This window comes from Podarcis gaigeae, assembly GCF_964106915.1.
Source record: "Podarcis gaigeae genome assembly, chromosome: 15".
NCBI lineage: Eukaryota > Metazoa > Chordata > Lepidosauria > Squamata > Lacertidae > Podarcis > Podarcis gaigeae.
In genome coordinates this window covers 28,665,666-28,681,738 of record NC_139692.1, presented here as the reverse complement: position 1 = coordinate 28,681,738, position 16,073 = coordinate 28,665,666, and the positions used below count along the sequence as shown (strand labels likewise).

Genomic DNA, 16,073 nt, shown 5'->3' with positions numbered 1-16,073 from the left:
TCTCAGCCTAACCTCCTTTGCAGGGCTGTTGTGAGGACATAATGGGAGGGGTGATTCTGCATTCCCTGAGCTTCTATGAGAAACAGAAGGATAAAAACACAATAAATCCCTCTACTTGAGTGCTGTTGTTTGAGGGCTGAACAACAGTGGCCACAGAGTACCAAGTCATGGGATGAAGGGTTAAGAGGAGGCAGAATGAAATGGAGTATCTTGAAGCAGAGCACTGACCAGGAACACCCCCACACTGCAACATTTTGTTGCAGCTTCCTCTTCTTAAATAACCCCCAAGAAGCTCTGTTCTCATTGGGATGCCCTTCTCCTGCACATACAACACTTTTGAACAAGAGATCTTTTCCCCAGAAATAATTGGCAGGGATAAGTCTCCAGTGCCAGGAGGTGTGGTGTTCAAACAAGCCCATTCCATCGACCACTGGGTGTTATATCAGAACTGCATTTTTAAAAATCCCATTGCCAAACCCCAGGTGTTTCTGGAAGGAGTTAAAAAGATCTGCCAAAAAACAAATAAATCACAGCAGCCTCCTGCTCCTTCTCTGAGCTCTCAGGGGTACAGGACTTGTGCGTTTAGAGATATTTCCAGGGAATTTGAGCTTGCACAGAAATGTCCTAATTGGCAAAGCACCGGTTCGTTGCTTCCAGTTTCCAAGTGCATCTGAACCGCTGTGGGAATGGGAGTGAAACGAGGTCAGTGATGGGGCCTCCGCCCTGACAAATAAATCTTGAACCTCCCCCCCCCCTTGGAAAGGGGTGTTCATGGCACAGTTTGCATTGTTCTCCTACTTAAGAGGCTTGGTGTAGCCACCAGAGGGACATGTGGCTCTTATGGCGATGGGAACAAAACCAAAGCTGGATTTTACATATTGGGGTGGGGCGTTGAGACCTAAATCTGGATGAAAGACAAAAGGGAAGCTTCCTCTGCTTTCAAAATAACTTTCTGGGGAAATGTTGGCTTCACACACACACACACACACACACCCAAGCCCAGAAGCTCTTGCAGAATAATGGAGTGTGAAACAAAAGCCAGCCTCTGCCAGGCAAGAGGGAATTTGCAACTATGGAAAGGCACAGCTAAGCGCTGCAAGAAAGACAGGCTTGTCTGCACAAGAAGAAAAACATAAATGCCCCAGTGATTCCGGGAGGCAGGTGGGCTTACTGTGTGACCCCAGGGAAGACGGCTTGGGAGGCTGCACCACCAGGCAGTAATGGGGAGGCCTGGTAACAGCAGAAGAGGCTGCTGGATCAGACCCAAGGGGACCCACTTAGTCACCATACCCTCAACATTCCTCAGATGAAAAAAGGGGCATTTTGCACTCCCCCCCATCTGACCCTCCTCGACCCCTCATTTTTTGTCACACCCCTCCCCAGCAGAGCATTTCCTATCACCAACAAAACACAGCACACACACCCTCCACCTTCCTGAGAAAGCCTCTTAATTCCAATTTTATTCTATTTTATCCTTGCCCTCTGCCCGCCCCTCAGAGCTGGGGTGTCGCGTGGGGTTGGGCCTTGGTGGCAGAAGCCTCTCCTCCTCCTTGCCTGCTCTCCAGCAGCCACTACAAGCTGCCCAAGGAAGGAGAGGCCACAGGGTGCTCCTTTGCAGCAGCCACTGTGGCAGTGGAAGGGAAAATAGGGGCATTCCAGGATCAAATCAGAAGCCGGGATGGCTTTCACAGTTCTACAGATCTGTCCCCAGAAAACAGGGACACTTGGAGGGTATGCTAGCCTAGAGCAGAGATGGGGAATCTGTGACTCTTCAGACATTTCCGGACTGCAACTCCCATCAGCCCCACTCAACACAGCTGATAGTCAGGGGTGATGGGAGTTGTAGTCCAACAACATCTGGAGGACCACAGGCTCACCGCTCCATTCATACTTTAGGGTTAGGAAGAGGAAGACAGTGAGCTGGGGGCAGCGACATGCACTCCCCCCCCCCTCAGGACCCAGAAGAGCTGATCAAAATATAATGCATTTGCCAAGAACAGGGGAAACATTTGTGTCATGCAGTTGTCACCTTGGTGAGAGAACAATGCTGATTCGGCTGGTGCCTTTGGTTCTTGAGCATGATCTGTAAGGCTCTAGCCTATTTAGCAATTTCTGAAGTCTGTTCAGGATGGAGAGGATCTAACAACTTGTTCCAGAGACAAGCTCTGCCATTGAATTCCCCCAGCCCACGTACCTCAGAGTTCCTTACTGCCCATTTACTACTGAGCACTTTTCTTACCAACGGGAAGACTGAACCACTGAACAGTGAGGAATGGAGAGAAGACAATTGCGCTGAAATAATTGATACCTTACGATAAGCTTCAGATGCTACATGGCTGGCTGTGTCAGCTACAACGATGTGGCAAACAGGCACATTGCCAGAACAGAACAAATAACACCAGCTATTGTCGATGGTTGTGAGGCTGTCTTCATTAAGGCGGAGATAAATTTGACAAGCTGTGAATAACATTGCCTCCACTTTGGGACAGCAAGGCCGTACCAAGGATGAACTAGCACTGCTACAGGCACCAAATAATACCCATTCTGCATTTGTAAGAACGCAGAATTCGCTACCTACTGTCTTCCGCTGATCTAAAAGGAAGGAAGGAAGCAGCCTTGTAAGCACATCTGCAAATCGACAGGTGCTGATGGACAGCACTTTTGCAGCTCTTTTGCACAGGAACCCTAGTTCTGTCTAATTGTGCTGTGTGCTACTTTTGATGCAAAGATGGATGGCAGGCAGGGCTCTGCAGCAGAAGAAGGAACTTTTAAATAATTGCAAGGCAAAAAACACAGGTTAATAAGCAGAAGAGAAAAGGGCCTCTGGCTGGGCTGGATGCCCGAGCAGTTGATAAAGAAGCATGAAGCCAAACAAAGGATCTTCCCCCTTCACCATAACAGCTCTGTGGTGTTCATTTAATTAAGCCGTGTGTGTCTACCCAAAGAGAAAACATCAAAGTCCAGGTCAGGGTCAGGAATAAAGGACACTTTAATTACTGGCAGTGCATTAGGTTAGTATTGAATGTTGCAGAGTCTTATTTGAATGGGAAAGAAACCATTTCAGTGGCAGTTGAATAATAAAAAAGGAAACAAACTGTTCTGTTCTGCATACTGGAGACCTGTCCACATTTCAGGGTCTTATGAGCTCATCTCCAGCATGTTGACGGGCTGAGAGTGAATGCAGGAGCTACTTGGATGTTCCTGTTTGTGTCTTCCACATAATGCCCCAAAGGGGAACTTCTATCTTTCCTTCACTGCCAGTCATTGGTGCTGTGCGATGCCCCATGCGTCTCAGACACTTGCATTCAAATCCTGGCTGAGCAATGAATTCATGAAGTGCCACTCATGCCTTACATTTTTGTAAACTGGGGATGTGACAAACAGATGCATCATTACAGCAAACTCCCCAGGGAGCTGTGATTGGCTTCACCTCCCTGCTGAGCATCTGTTTAGTGGCAAATGTGGGTTTCCCTCTCCATGATACATGAGAGTGGCCCCCAGTGGCCTTTGATCTAGCTCTGGGCAGCCTTTGATCAAGGCACTCTCATTTATAAAGTTGCAATAAATCATCGCCATCATCATATCCAGACTGCACACTTCCACAGATTCTGCCGGCCAATTACTCAACAAGCCATTTAATTATGACACATTGACTCCACCTTTCCTGTAGCTAAATTAATGAAAAATAAATTTAACTTTACATTTGCATCTAACTCGCTCTCAGGTGTTTTGCATTTGAAGGTAAAGACATTACAGCTGCTCTTCTGTTTTAAAAAGTCACAGTGTTCTGTTGAGGTCAATGTACCATAAACTTGGCTCTTCCTGATGGAGTTTAATTTTTGAAGCTGTTGTTCACAGATGTTCGAGTAAGCCTTTTCATCTGCAAAGCATTCATGCAATGCACTGAATAAAGAGAATTTGGGCCTTGGAATGCATCAGGGTTAATCAGCATCACCACGATAAACAATATTATATACTACGTAAGGAAGGAATTTGCATCTGTTATGATTTGCTTGTTTGAAACCACACCAACATCAAAAAAATCATCCTGCAGATGGAAAGCAAATGTGCCAGGCAGAAAGCTAAACCAGACAGTTTCTCTTTGACACCTTAAGTTGTAAAGAGATATCAGTGTGGGGACACTTATAAACCTGCAGTTCTTGGCATGTGTGCAGTTGTGGTAGAGTCCCAAGAGAAGAGAGTATCACAGCAGAAACTGTGATAGGAATCAGCTTTGAATTTCACACCCTGAGGGTGCATCAAACATTGCATGATAACTCTGCAGACCAAAATTTTGAACCAGGTAGTATCGCTGACCAGAGTGAGGTCTTGTCAACATCTAACACCTGTGCTCAGAGATCTGCACTTCCTGCTGATTTGTACTAACACAAGGTGTTAGTACTAGTTTATACTGTCCTTAACATCTTGGGACCAGTTTACCTGCAATATCTCCTTACCCAACATGTGACCACCCAACTGCTTTGGTCAATGGAGCTGGCACTACTGCAGGGGGCACATAATACCTGTTCCACATTTGTAACAACCCGATCTCTTAATGTGGCAACACCTACATGTCAGAACTCCCTGCCTATTGATATAAAACAAGAGCCTTCACTGTACTCTTTTGGGCAGCTGCTAAAAATATCCTTGTTCAGACAAGCCTGCCCAGAGGCTTAGAACAGGGGCAGGCAACCTAAGGCCCGGGGGCCGGATCTGGCCCAATAGCCTTCTAAATCCAGCCCGCGGACGGTCTGGGAATCAGCATGTTTTTACATGAGTAGAATGTGTCCTTTTATTTAAAATGCATCTCTGGGTTATTTGTGGGGCATGGGAATTCATTCATTTCCCCCCCCCCAAAAAAAAAATATAGTCCAGCCCACCACATGGTCTTAGGGACAGTGGACCGGCCCATGGCTGAAAAAGGTTGCTGACCCCTGGCTTAGAAGGTTGGTGAGAGTTTTAACCTGTTTTAGTATTTCAGCTTACTGCATGTTTTAAACTATTGCTGTAATTTTTTTCCCTTGCTTTATCTTTTTGTGAGCCGCTTTAAGGGTGTGTGTTTTTACATTCGAGTAGTGTAGAAATTTTTAAAAATTAAATGAATTTGACACAGATATGTATATAGACTGTGGCTCCATGGAAGAGCAGCTGCTTGGCTTGCAGAAGGTTCCCAATTTGATTCCTGGAACCTCCAGAGAAAGCTAGGAAATTCTCCCTGCCCAGACTCTGAAGATCTTCTGTCAGTCAGTGTTGAATCCTAGAAATACTAAGCCAGATGAATGATCTAAGAAGAACATAGAATTGGTATTCATATACAAGCAACCATGTATTTATATCCTAACCAGTTAAATATTCTAAAATTTCCTGACCAGATTTTTTTTTAAGCAGGTCTTTTTAAAGGCAAGATGTATTACTTAAGGGCATAATGCCACACTTTATTATTATTATTATTCAAGGGATGATTTCTGTATCCATGGAAACTTGGGCAGGAGCAGCCTTTGCATGATGTATCAGTTGCTAATAAGGAATATATTCCTATTTCCAGGAAACGACTGCATAAGATATTTCCAGGCAGGACCTTTGTGGCAAGCTTTAAAATTACCATAATGACCACTTATCTGCCAACAGACATATAGAAATTTACCTGCAGCAGGTAGTTTATTGGATGGATGGATGGATGGATGGATGGATGGATGGATGGATGGATGGATCGATCAATCAATCAATCAATCAATCCGTCAATCCAGACAACTGGTAAGCCATATATCAGTTTGCCAGAAATCTAAAGCCAAGCCCCATGATCCCAACATTTGCTCATTTCATCTCAGTCTCCCTCGCCTGTTTCATTGCAGCCAGACTCCTGCTTTTCAGCACCAAGGACAGGGGTCATTCAAGCTAATTCACTTTATATCCTAGAGTGCACAGGAATTTGCAGTTACTAGATATCAAGTCCCATTGAACACAGTAGGGTGTACTTCTGAGTAAACCACAGTAGGGTTTGAGTCCCACGTTGGGCAAAATATTCCTGCATGGAAGGGAAATTGAACTAGATGACCCTTGTGGCCCCTTCTAACTTTACAAATTCTATGATTCTATATAATCAGTAGGGGTGTGCATTGACTCCCCCCCCCCCCAATTACGAATTGAACTGGGGAAGGTTATTTCCAAGTCAAATCATAGCATTAATAAGCCTTTTCAGGGTAGATCAGGGACTCCCCAAGCTTCTGAGTAGCTCTGTGGCTTTGGCAGTCCATTTCAATCAATTATTCTTTTGCAAAATGAAGCTGAGCTAACTGGGTCAGCAAGGTGCAAACCACATCAACAGGAGCACCCATCTCCATACTGGCCTTGATGCCACCTGGCCTCTCCTGCTCTACCCCCTGGTACGCAGCAGTGACACAAGCAACCAGAGGTAAGCTGTGTGCTGCTGTGCCACCTTGCCACTTGCTACTGGTGGTTGAACTTTGCGGAGGAAGGAGCTACAGTTGCATACTTTGCTCAGCATCCATGCCTTTTTCCTTCTCTGCTGAGCAGCTGATGGTCAGGAGGAAGCCCACAGGGCCACATAAAACCTGATGGAAGTTCCCCAAGCCTGTTGTAGATTGGGGAGGGGGGCTAACCTGTGGCTCTCAAGATATTGTTGGGCTCCAGCTTCCATCAGCCCCAGCCAACATGGTCAATAGTCAGGGTTGTAATCCAGAAATGCCCAAAGGACTACAGGGCAACCCATGGACCATAGGCCAAAAAAAGGGGCACAGGGTCTTTGTGCCATTTTCTTTTTGCCCACCTGCCATCTTTCCACTGCAGGCACTGCATCCCACCTTAATATCCTCCTGCTAACCAGCACGATGTGCAGAAGATGTGTTCTCCACAAGCAGAAGAAATCCACTTGTTGTGTAATTTTTGCTAACCACTGCCTTTGGTCTGGCCTCAGGGCAATTGAGGTTCATGGCTTCCAACAGATGAGAACAGATTGTCTCCAGTTCTCAAACTCTCAAGCTGAGATCAGGCCATCAATGAAGTCCGTTGCTTTTATATGTCAGGCTACCGGTTCCTCTAATTAAGCATAGTCTCTGGCTTAATTCTGACTTTTCTTGACCTTTTCAGAATGCTGCATTTATCACTGATTCCTTCCCCAACGCATTTTGCCACATCTGCTTCTGCTCGAAATTCTGATTCTTCTTTCTGTTGTTGCTGCAAAGCTGGATTCTCAGGAGCCCATCTCACCAGCTGTCACACTTCTGCCTAACACATACAGATTCCTCTCCTGTTTTGAAGCCCAACCAACTTGTCCCTCGAACAAGCGTTTGCAGGGCTGGTTTCTTCCCACACAAGCTGGGCAGAATCTAGAAACTATTTGGGAGTTTTTCTAGATATCAGCACTAGGATCTGTCCATTTTGGTTTGACTAGGTTCCTCATTTTTCCAGTCTTACATTCAGTTTGCCATATTTCCACATTCGGTTTGCAAATGTCTTTTTCGTCATGAAAATATATCAGGAGTTTAGTGCGCATTTCTCCTATGTACATTTTTTGTGTGCAATTTGGCTTAACATGTACCATTTTGGCAAGCAATTGCCCCCTGATATAATGCATTTTTTCCCTTATTTTCACTTACACGAATTTTTATCCATGTATCCTTATTCTAAATATAGACATTTTTCTCCATTTGTTGGAGAACTGCAACCCAAAATTCAGAGAAATGTGAATTTCAAATACTAGTCACCTTTTGATTCACACACTGTTCCAGAAGTTGCAAATTAGGTATATTCTCCATAAAAGATGAAGTGAAACAAATTTCTCCCCTACCCCTACTCATTGCCCAAGGCAGAACTCTAGATCAGGATTGATCTCATCTGCATTTTTAGCCACTCTATTCCCAAGACAGTGTGTTGGACTGGAAGATTATTTTGCCCCACAAACCACCCACCCCCCATGGGTGGGTGGTGCCTATAATAGCTAAACAAACAAAAAAAAAAATCCATAGCGACTTAAAGGACACTTCCAGGTGGGCTGTTTATTCACACAAAATTTGGTTGCTGCACTTTGTAGAGAGCCAGTGTGGTGTAGTGGTTAGAGTATCAGACTACGACCTGGGAGACCAGGGTTCAAATCCCCAGTTGGACAAGAAGTTTACTGAATGTGACCTTGGGTGTCTGTCACTGCCTCTCAGCCTAGGTTGTTGCAGGGATTATTTGAGAAAGAGAGAATCATGTATGCCACCCTGAGATCCTTGGAGAAAATGGCTTGGATATAAATGCCAAGAAAGAAAAAGAAATGTGACAAATAACTAGTGCAAATATTCCATCACTTTTCTAACTGCAAAAAAGTCCACTAAGAAAAGTGATGGGAATTTTCGCTGGTGAGAGCTCGTGAAATGGTGGATAAGGACCAAATGCTGGTGATGTCATAAAACCAGCATGCAGACGTATCAGAATGAATAATCCATCGACAGGCAATTCTGCAACAACTGTGTTGGTAATGAGGAAGGCACATTCTCAGGTACTCTGCTACTATTTCAGGGTTTTCTATCCTGATAGTGAAGTTACACCTCCCAAGGCCTACAGGTGTGCTGGCAGCAAGGGAATGTGAGATACATCAACACAAAGAGGGCATCTCAGGACACGGTGAGTTATAGAACAAGTCAATGCACCAAAGCTATGAAATTAGGTCTCCATAAGAACTGTATTCAAATCCCGCCTATCCCTATTTCCTCAGTGGGTGACCTGGACAACCCACAGCCTCAGTCGCTTCTCCATAAAATGGAGAATAAAAATGATCTTAAGTCAAGAGGTTACCGTCAGAACAGCTGTAAAGCTCTTTTGACAATTAAATTGCCATGCGGAGAAGAATCCTATTACAAAGGCTGGTGTTCTATGAATCATTGCATTTCCTCAAAACACTCTGTCCTCAGGAATGCTCCAGCACAGCAAATGCTCCCAGAACATTAGTGTGCAAGGAAAAGCGTTTCTATCTCATTGAATGAGCCCGTGGTTCTGAATTCTGGCTCTATATAGGTGGGCATTGGGGCTGTCCATGCAAGTTGTTGGGTTAATGTTAAGATCTAGCGCATCAAGTGGATATCATAAATCAAAGAATCATAGAATGGTAGAGCTGGAAAGGGACTCTGAGGATCATTTAGTCCAACCCCCTGCTGCCCTTGATGCTCACAACCCAGAACACCTGCCCCCGGAGGTTGCTGTCCCACTCTGCCTAATGGCACAGCCGGCCCTGGACATAAAACTGAGGGTGTTGGGCAGCTCATTAAACAGGCTTTCATTAGAAGGGAGGAATCGAAATGTCGGCATTCTGTTGTTCTACGCTTCTTGCCTTCCCTGCTTCCGCTTGTAAAAGCTGAGGGTGGTTTAGTTAATACATCTGTGTGCATTTAATTTGCAAGTAGGAGGTCGAGCACAATAGGCTTCTGGCTTGCTCATAATATCTTTATTATTGTTTTTGTGGCTTTCTAATACAGCTCCTGAATTATCTTGCTACTGCAGTTGCTAGGGCTTGTTGGTGAAATATAATACCCATTGCACACTCATGCAAACTTCCTGATTAGTCTCCCAGATGAGGAAAACAAACAAACAGAGAGAGAGAGAGAGAGAGAGAGAGAGAGAGAGAGAGAGAGAGAGAGAGAGAGAGAGAGATGCTCTCCTAGTCTAATTAATCTAATACTCTACAAAGAAACTGATTTGTGATTGGGAATCGGACTGGCTTGCATTTCATACCTTCGTCTGAGCTGAGTTCCTCTGTGCAATTTTACCAGGAAAAGAAGAGCAAATGAAGATGGGGACCCCTCCCTGCATGATTCTGCAATAAGCATGGCAACATTAGAAATGGAGGGATGGAGCTCACTCAAAATACCTTATTGCTAATCTGCAGATTATTTGAATTGGGAGTAAAGATTTGTAGATGGAGGAAGTACATTTCTGCCTCAGGGGGTGGAAGCCTCTGCTGCAGCCCTGGTACCAATTTCTGGTGAGATCTCGCCAGAATCGTGCAAGATCTTGCAGAAATCGGCATCAAGAACAGCGCTGCTTCTCAACCAGTGGTGGAGGGGGCAGAGCGGATGGCACAGGCAGCAGTGGCAGAACAACACCTCCCATTTTGCTTCAAGCAGTGGAACAGGAGGTGCTTCCTCTGTCCAGCCAGCATGGCCAATGGTCAAGGATGCTGGGAATTGTAGTGCAGCAATGTCTGGGAGGCCAGACTGGTGGGGTGTAGGGGTTAGAATGTCAGACTAGGATCTGGAAGACCAGGGTTCAAATTCCTGCTCAACCATGAAACTCACTAGGTGACCTTGGAAGTCAGTTACTGTCTCTCAGAGCCTAACCTACCTCACAAGCCATTTTGTTTATGCCACACCCACTGTGGCAGACATGTTGTTTTATGCCATACACCCCAGGGCAGCCATTTTGTTTTATGCCAAATCCCCACCCTCCTTGTGGCAGCCATTTTGTTTTATGCCACATTCCCCCCCCCCCCCGAAGCCATTTTACAACTGGCACACTTTCTCAGAACTCCAAATGTGCCAACAGGCCCGAAAAGTTTGGTGAGCCCTGAGGGAGTCAATACTTGGCCATGAGGGCAAGTAGTCTAGTCTGGTATAAATAGCCGTCAAGAAAGGAAAGTAGGTTTCTGCTCTTCTCCCACTCGTTTGCTCTTGCTCTGATTTCCCATTTCCAGACTCTGCCATTCTGTCTGCGAAGAGTGAACCTGCTGCCCTCAGTCTCCCTGCATCTTAATGTTTGCCTTGTTAGCTCTTTAAAACAAATGATCTGGATAAAAGCCCATGAAAAATGGGAGGCTGGCTGGAAATATTCCGTGTAAAATAACCTCTCTGAAAAGCTGTCCTCTGCAATTCCACACAATTTTGCAATTTTTTTTTAAAAAAAAAGGCAGAAAAGGAAATAAGAGCACTTAGGCTTAATTCTGCTTGGCATGGGGTGAGAGTGGAACATGAATACAAAATGGACTTGGAGGAGATGAGCAGAATACCCTCTTGTTCATTACTGCCAAGATGATGGGAGCTTTCTTTTTCTTTTTCTTTTTTTAAACCCACTTAGGTTCATCCTAGAGATAGTATCAAGCCAGTAAAGGACTATCACACCCAGGTTATATTTCCTCCAGGGCTGCTTGCTTATTTGTTCATTAAAATATCAACAGCCCACCTTTCTGATCTAAGAAGACCACTACGGTTGACTAACAATCTGCTTAGAAATTAAGATTAAAAGGTGACATACAACTGGAACAAAAGTAGGACAGAATACAGTACAGCAGGAAACCAGAAAAATCCAACAGCTATCATGCAAATTGCTGTCAAATGAGCCTTTCCAATTATGTTCTGCGAAAGTGCCAAGCTTTAACTGAATGGCGGAAGACCAGTGGTGAAGGAGCCAAGCTTACCACTGCCATAAAATATCTTCCGCAGCTGGGAGAAGGCATTCAACAACTCACACCTCACTCTTTCTCTTTTTTAGAAAAACATAGATTTTGTTTATCACTCCTTACAGAATTGGAAAGCCCCTTCCAGTATAACATGAATGAAATTCTCCCCACCCCCTCAACTAGCAGTCGAGATCCATTCCTGCAATGAACCTTGTTGACGAACTTGAGCATTTCAGAGTTCTCTCATACAGCGATGGGAATCTTTTTCAGGGTGAGAGATGCTTTCTACCCATGCAATGCTGTGGCAGAGTGCACTCCACTAGTGGGTGGGGCCAAATTCAAAAGCGGGCAGGGCCAGACCCACATAGAATCATTCACTCTTAACACAGACAGAGCTATTCAACATGGAAACAGGGACATATTTTGAATTCTTAGTAGCTCCAATCAAGTTTCATCTTCATACACTTTTTGAAATTTGAAAGATGGGGAGGTGAGGTGGTGGGTGAGCAAAAAGAACTCGATAATCCCAGCAGACGAATGCAAACAGCTTCAATGCACACCTGAATGGCAAGCACTGCTTTACATCTGTTCTCTTCAAAATGCAATTGCACCCTGAATTCTTTTCTTTTTAAAAAATGCAATTGCATCCTGAAAATAATTTGCTTGCCATTGCAGATGCATGACCCTGTTTGCAAGGAACTGTGGCTCCCAGTTGGCTTTAATCTTCTTGTAGCAGATTTCCTTGCAGGGGAAGGAGCTGCAACTCTCACACACCACTATGCATGCATGCATGCATGCATGTATTTCTCCAAGAATTTACATCCTATTTTTCTACAGGGACTGCAGACTGTCTTAGGGTGTCTATATGTTGTATTAATCCCCAAACAGTAGCCTACCCTCTATTGGATTCAAAGGCAGGTGGAACAACCACAGTTTGTGGAATGCTGCCAGGCTCTGCCCTGCACGGTGCCTTGATGCCAATGCACTTGCATTTTCAAGAAACCATGTGGGACACACCTTAAGAGAACATGCTTTTATAGTGAGTGTTACCAGTGGTCCTTGTAGCCCAGCACTGGGTACTCACTGACTGGCAGCAGCTCTCTGGGGGAAATGCTGGGGATTGAATCTGGAACCTTTCGAAAGCAAAGCAGATGCTCTTTGTTAAGTTGTGGGCGAACATATCAAACGACACAGCAATTCTTCCAAAGCAGCTCTTTATTTGTAAGCTGGAACAGAACTGGCTGAGGAGCTCAGCCTGCTTATATAGAGCTCCACTAGAATACAACAGTAACCATTTTCTGTAACTAGCCAATCACTGAACGTCACTTTCGATCCTTCATTTGCATACAAACTATCCAATCACGGAACGTCACTTTCGATCCTTCATTTGCATAACTATCTACAGTATCCCCCTGCTGGCCCATGGTGAGAACTTCAGTACATAACACTCTTCATCTGAGCTATGGATGCCCCAAGAACCACCCACCTGCTCTCACTCAGATTAACTTCCACAGGGAGGGAGCTGGACCCTGATAACCAACAAAGTCAGGGACTCACATTAACAACATCTTAAGAAGGCATCTCCAAAGGCATGGGTAGGCAAACTAAGGCCCGGGGGCCGGATCCGGCCGCGGATGGTCTGGGAATCAGCATGTTTTTACATGAGTAGAATGTGTCCTTTTATTTAAAATGCATCTCTGGGTTATTTGTGGGGCATAGGAATTTGTTCATCCCCCCCCAAAAAAAAATATAGTCTGCCCCACAAGGTCTGAGGGACAGTGGACCGGCCCCTTGCTGAAAAAGTTTGCTGACCCCTGTCCAAAGGGATAGGAAAGGATCCCCCCTTCGAAACACAGATTGAAAGCACTTCCAGTAAAGTTCCAGTTGTGGCGTCTTAGAATACCCAAAGAAAGCAGCATGTGGATTTCAACAACTTTTGAAAACAGCTCAGGGCTGGCCTCGGAGTTTTTGGCAGAAGCCAGTGTGTTAACAGGACTCCTGTTTCCTGTTCATTTCGCATCTTCTTATCAGGCCAAGGGGGCTTCCAGAACTGGGAAGTAGTTCACAGCTATTGCAGGAGGCGTCAAAAGATGTCAAGAGCACATTAGGTGGGAACAAGACCGCAGCACACAACCACTTGCAAGTGTTAATCCCTTACTCAGTAAAAATAGAAGGTGGCAGCGGGGTGGGGGGTGGAACAGGCAGTTCCGAAACACGAGATCCCCCCCCCATGCTCAGCCCTTGCTTAGGTCTCCTTACATCTGTGCAAGAAGTATGTTAGGTCAGCACGTGGTCAACACCCACTTAGATGGCTTTAAAGGGGGGGTCCGGCAAACCCATGGAGGATAAAGCTATTAGTTGCTACTAGTCATGGTGGGTGGGTGTCATCTCCAGAATCAGAGGTGACATGCCTCTAAATACCAGTTGCTGGGGTGGGAAGGGACAGCAGGAGGGGGTTCCTATGCTTGGTTCTTGCTTCCTGTGGGCTCTCCTGTAATCCTGTCCTGCTAGAACTCATAGCAGTCTGTCTAAGCTGAATGATGAAAGGGAGAAAAGACAGGATTCAGGGGCACTATCTAGGTGGGGCTGTGGGATCTGAGCCCCCCCCAAAAAAAATTCAAGGATGGGGACAGCCCCCATCAATATTCTGCAGCCTGGCGGTCCTTTTCATGGTGGTGATGGGCCTCAATGGGCCCACCCACAGCCCTGCCAGGTCTACCCGCAGCTATGGTGGGCCTCTAGGGGTGTAGCCGCAGCAGGCCCTGGCTGGCCACCACCCGCAACATGACCTCCTGCACACAAGTTGAGCAGAATCCAGCATTTGTGACAAGAGTTATTCACACAGAGCATCGAGAAACTACTGAATTCGCTCCCACAAGAGGCAGTGATGGCCACTCACTAGGATGGCTTTAAAAGAGGACTGGAGAAATTCATCAGTGGTGATCAACAGCCTTGATGGCTAGGCTCAGCCTCCACTGTTGGAGGCAATAAATGTGTCCGAAGGTCAGTCACGGGGGAGAGTGGTGTTGCACTCGGGTCTCGCTTGACGGCATCCCTGCAGGGCATCTGGCTGGCTACTGTGAGAAGAGGAGGCTGTGCAAGATGGGCCTGATCCAGCCGCAGGTTTCTCCTTGCATCTGGTCAGTCATGGTGGTGAGTTGCTGGACCAGATATGGATTTTCCAGCTCTTCTTCCTACATTCGGCTACAGTGGTACCTCGGGTTACAGACACTTCAGGTTACGCTAACCCAGAAATAGTACCTTGGGTTAAGAACTCTGCTTCAGAATGAGAACGGAAATTGTGCAGCAGTGGAGGGAGGCCCCATTAGCTAAAGTGGTGCTTCAGGTTAAGAACAGTTTCAGGTTAAGAACGGACCTCCAGAACGGATCAAGTTCTTAACCCAAGGTACCACTGTACTTGTCTACAGAAACAGAGGGTGTGTTTGGAGGGGAGAGAGGAGCGACATTTGTCTGGAGGCTGCCCTCTTCAGAGATCAGCCAAGGGTGGGTGGCTGGGTTTTGCCGCATCTGAGAAGGGATCCCACCAATCCCCCAATCAGTTCCTGCCGTCTCTCACCTGAGAAGAGGCCATGTTGGAAGCAAGCAAGGGTGGAAGACATTCTTTCCCAGGAATACAGAAAGTGGCTCTCATAGATTAGTGGCCTGTGGTGCAAGATGGCTGGCCGTGCATTCCGATCCAGCCAAGATCTATTTGGAATCCCTGCTTCCTGTCACTGTCACTCCCTGTGCTATCTTATCCGTTTGCTTTTTGATAAACCTACAAAGTCTCTTTAGACCTGCTCAACTGCTGGTACCCCCCCCCCCCAGTTTTCCTAATATTCTCCCAGTGGTTTAGCACACATGCACGCAGGCACAAATCCACGTCGAACGTGAATGGGGTGAGAGAACCTGCTTCGAAGACCATGTCACTTGCTGGATCTACCAGCGAATGTTTGCAGACCTCCATGTGAGAACGGCCAGTGCGCTTGCCAGTGCTTGGGTGGATTTGCACAGCAAACGTCTTTCACCTTTCGCTTTGCTGCCTCCCTCGTGCACCGGGTGCTATGCCAGCTTTTGTCTTTGCCAGGAGGGGAGGAAGATGCAGGCTGGTATCTTTTGGCTATGCAGGTTGCGGTCTCCTGAATGGGCAAGTAAGCAACGGACCAGGGTGGGCATGATCGAGACACTGAGCCAAAACACCATTCCCTTTGAAGTTTGTGGGCATTTTGCCAGACTTCAATGGGATCCACATTTGGCTGGGGGAGAATGAGCACTGAGAATAAAATTTCAGACACCCTCCGGCTATAGATGCACTTAGAGACTTTAAAAGCACTTGCACAGCATCTAAATTTAGAAGCCGTGCTTCCCTTTCATTAAAAATTCTCCTTTATTTAATATATATATATATATCTGTGTTCAGCTTCCTTACCACCAGATGCAGCTGATGCCTTAAAACTACTTCTCTTCTTATGGGCTTGGCCTAACCCACAGATTCCCCAGGCTTATCACCCTTCCTGGTATCTAAGAATAGAACATGAATGGAATGAGATCATGAGTAAAATGCAAACCTCAGAGCATGTTTCTCCCCACCACCACCACCACCACCGCCGTCTCCATCCTCCACCACCTCCCCCTAGTTATAGGAAGAAACCACTCTGACACAAGGCTGAGAGAGGATTTAGGG

The 16,073-nt window shown here is 46.0% G+C and overlaps 1 long non-coding RNA gene across 1 annotated transcript; it reads right to left on the bottom strand.

Annotated features, from left to right (window-relative positions):
* Window positions 1–9,753: 9,753 nt before the first annotated feature.
* Window positions 9,754–15,858, bottom strand: LOC310832469. The gene is made up of 3 exons (XR_014558317.1): window positions 15,819–15,858; window positions 15,418–15,528; window positions 9,754–9,811 (listed from the first exon to the last, which is right to left on the bottom strand). It is a non-coding gene; the product is annotated as an uncharacterized lncRNA (long non-coding RNA).
* Window positions 15,859–16,073: the final 215 nt, after the last annotated feature.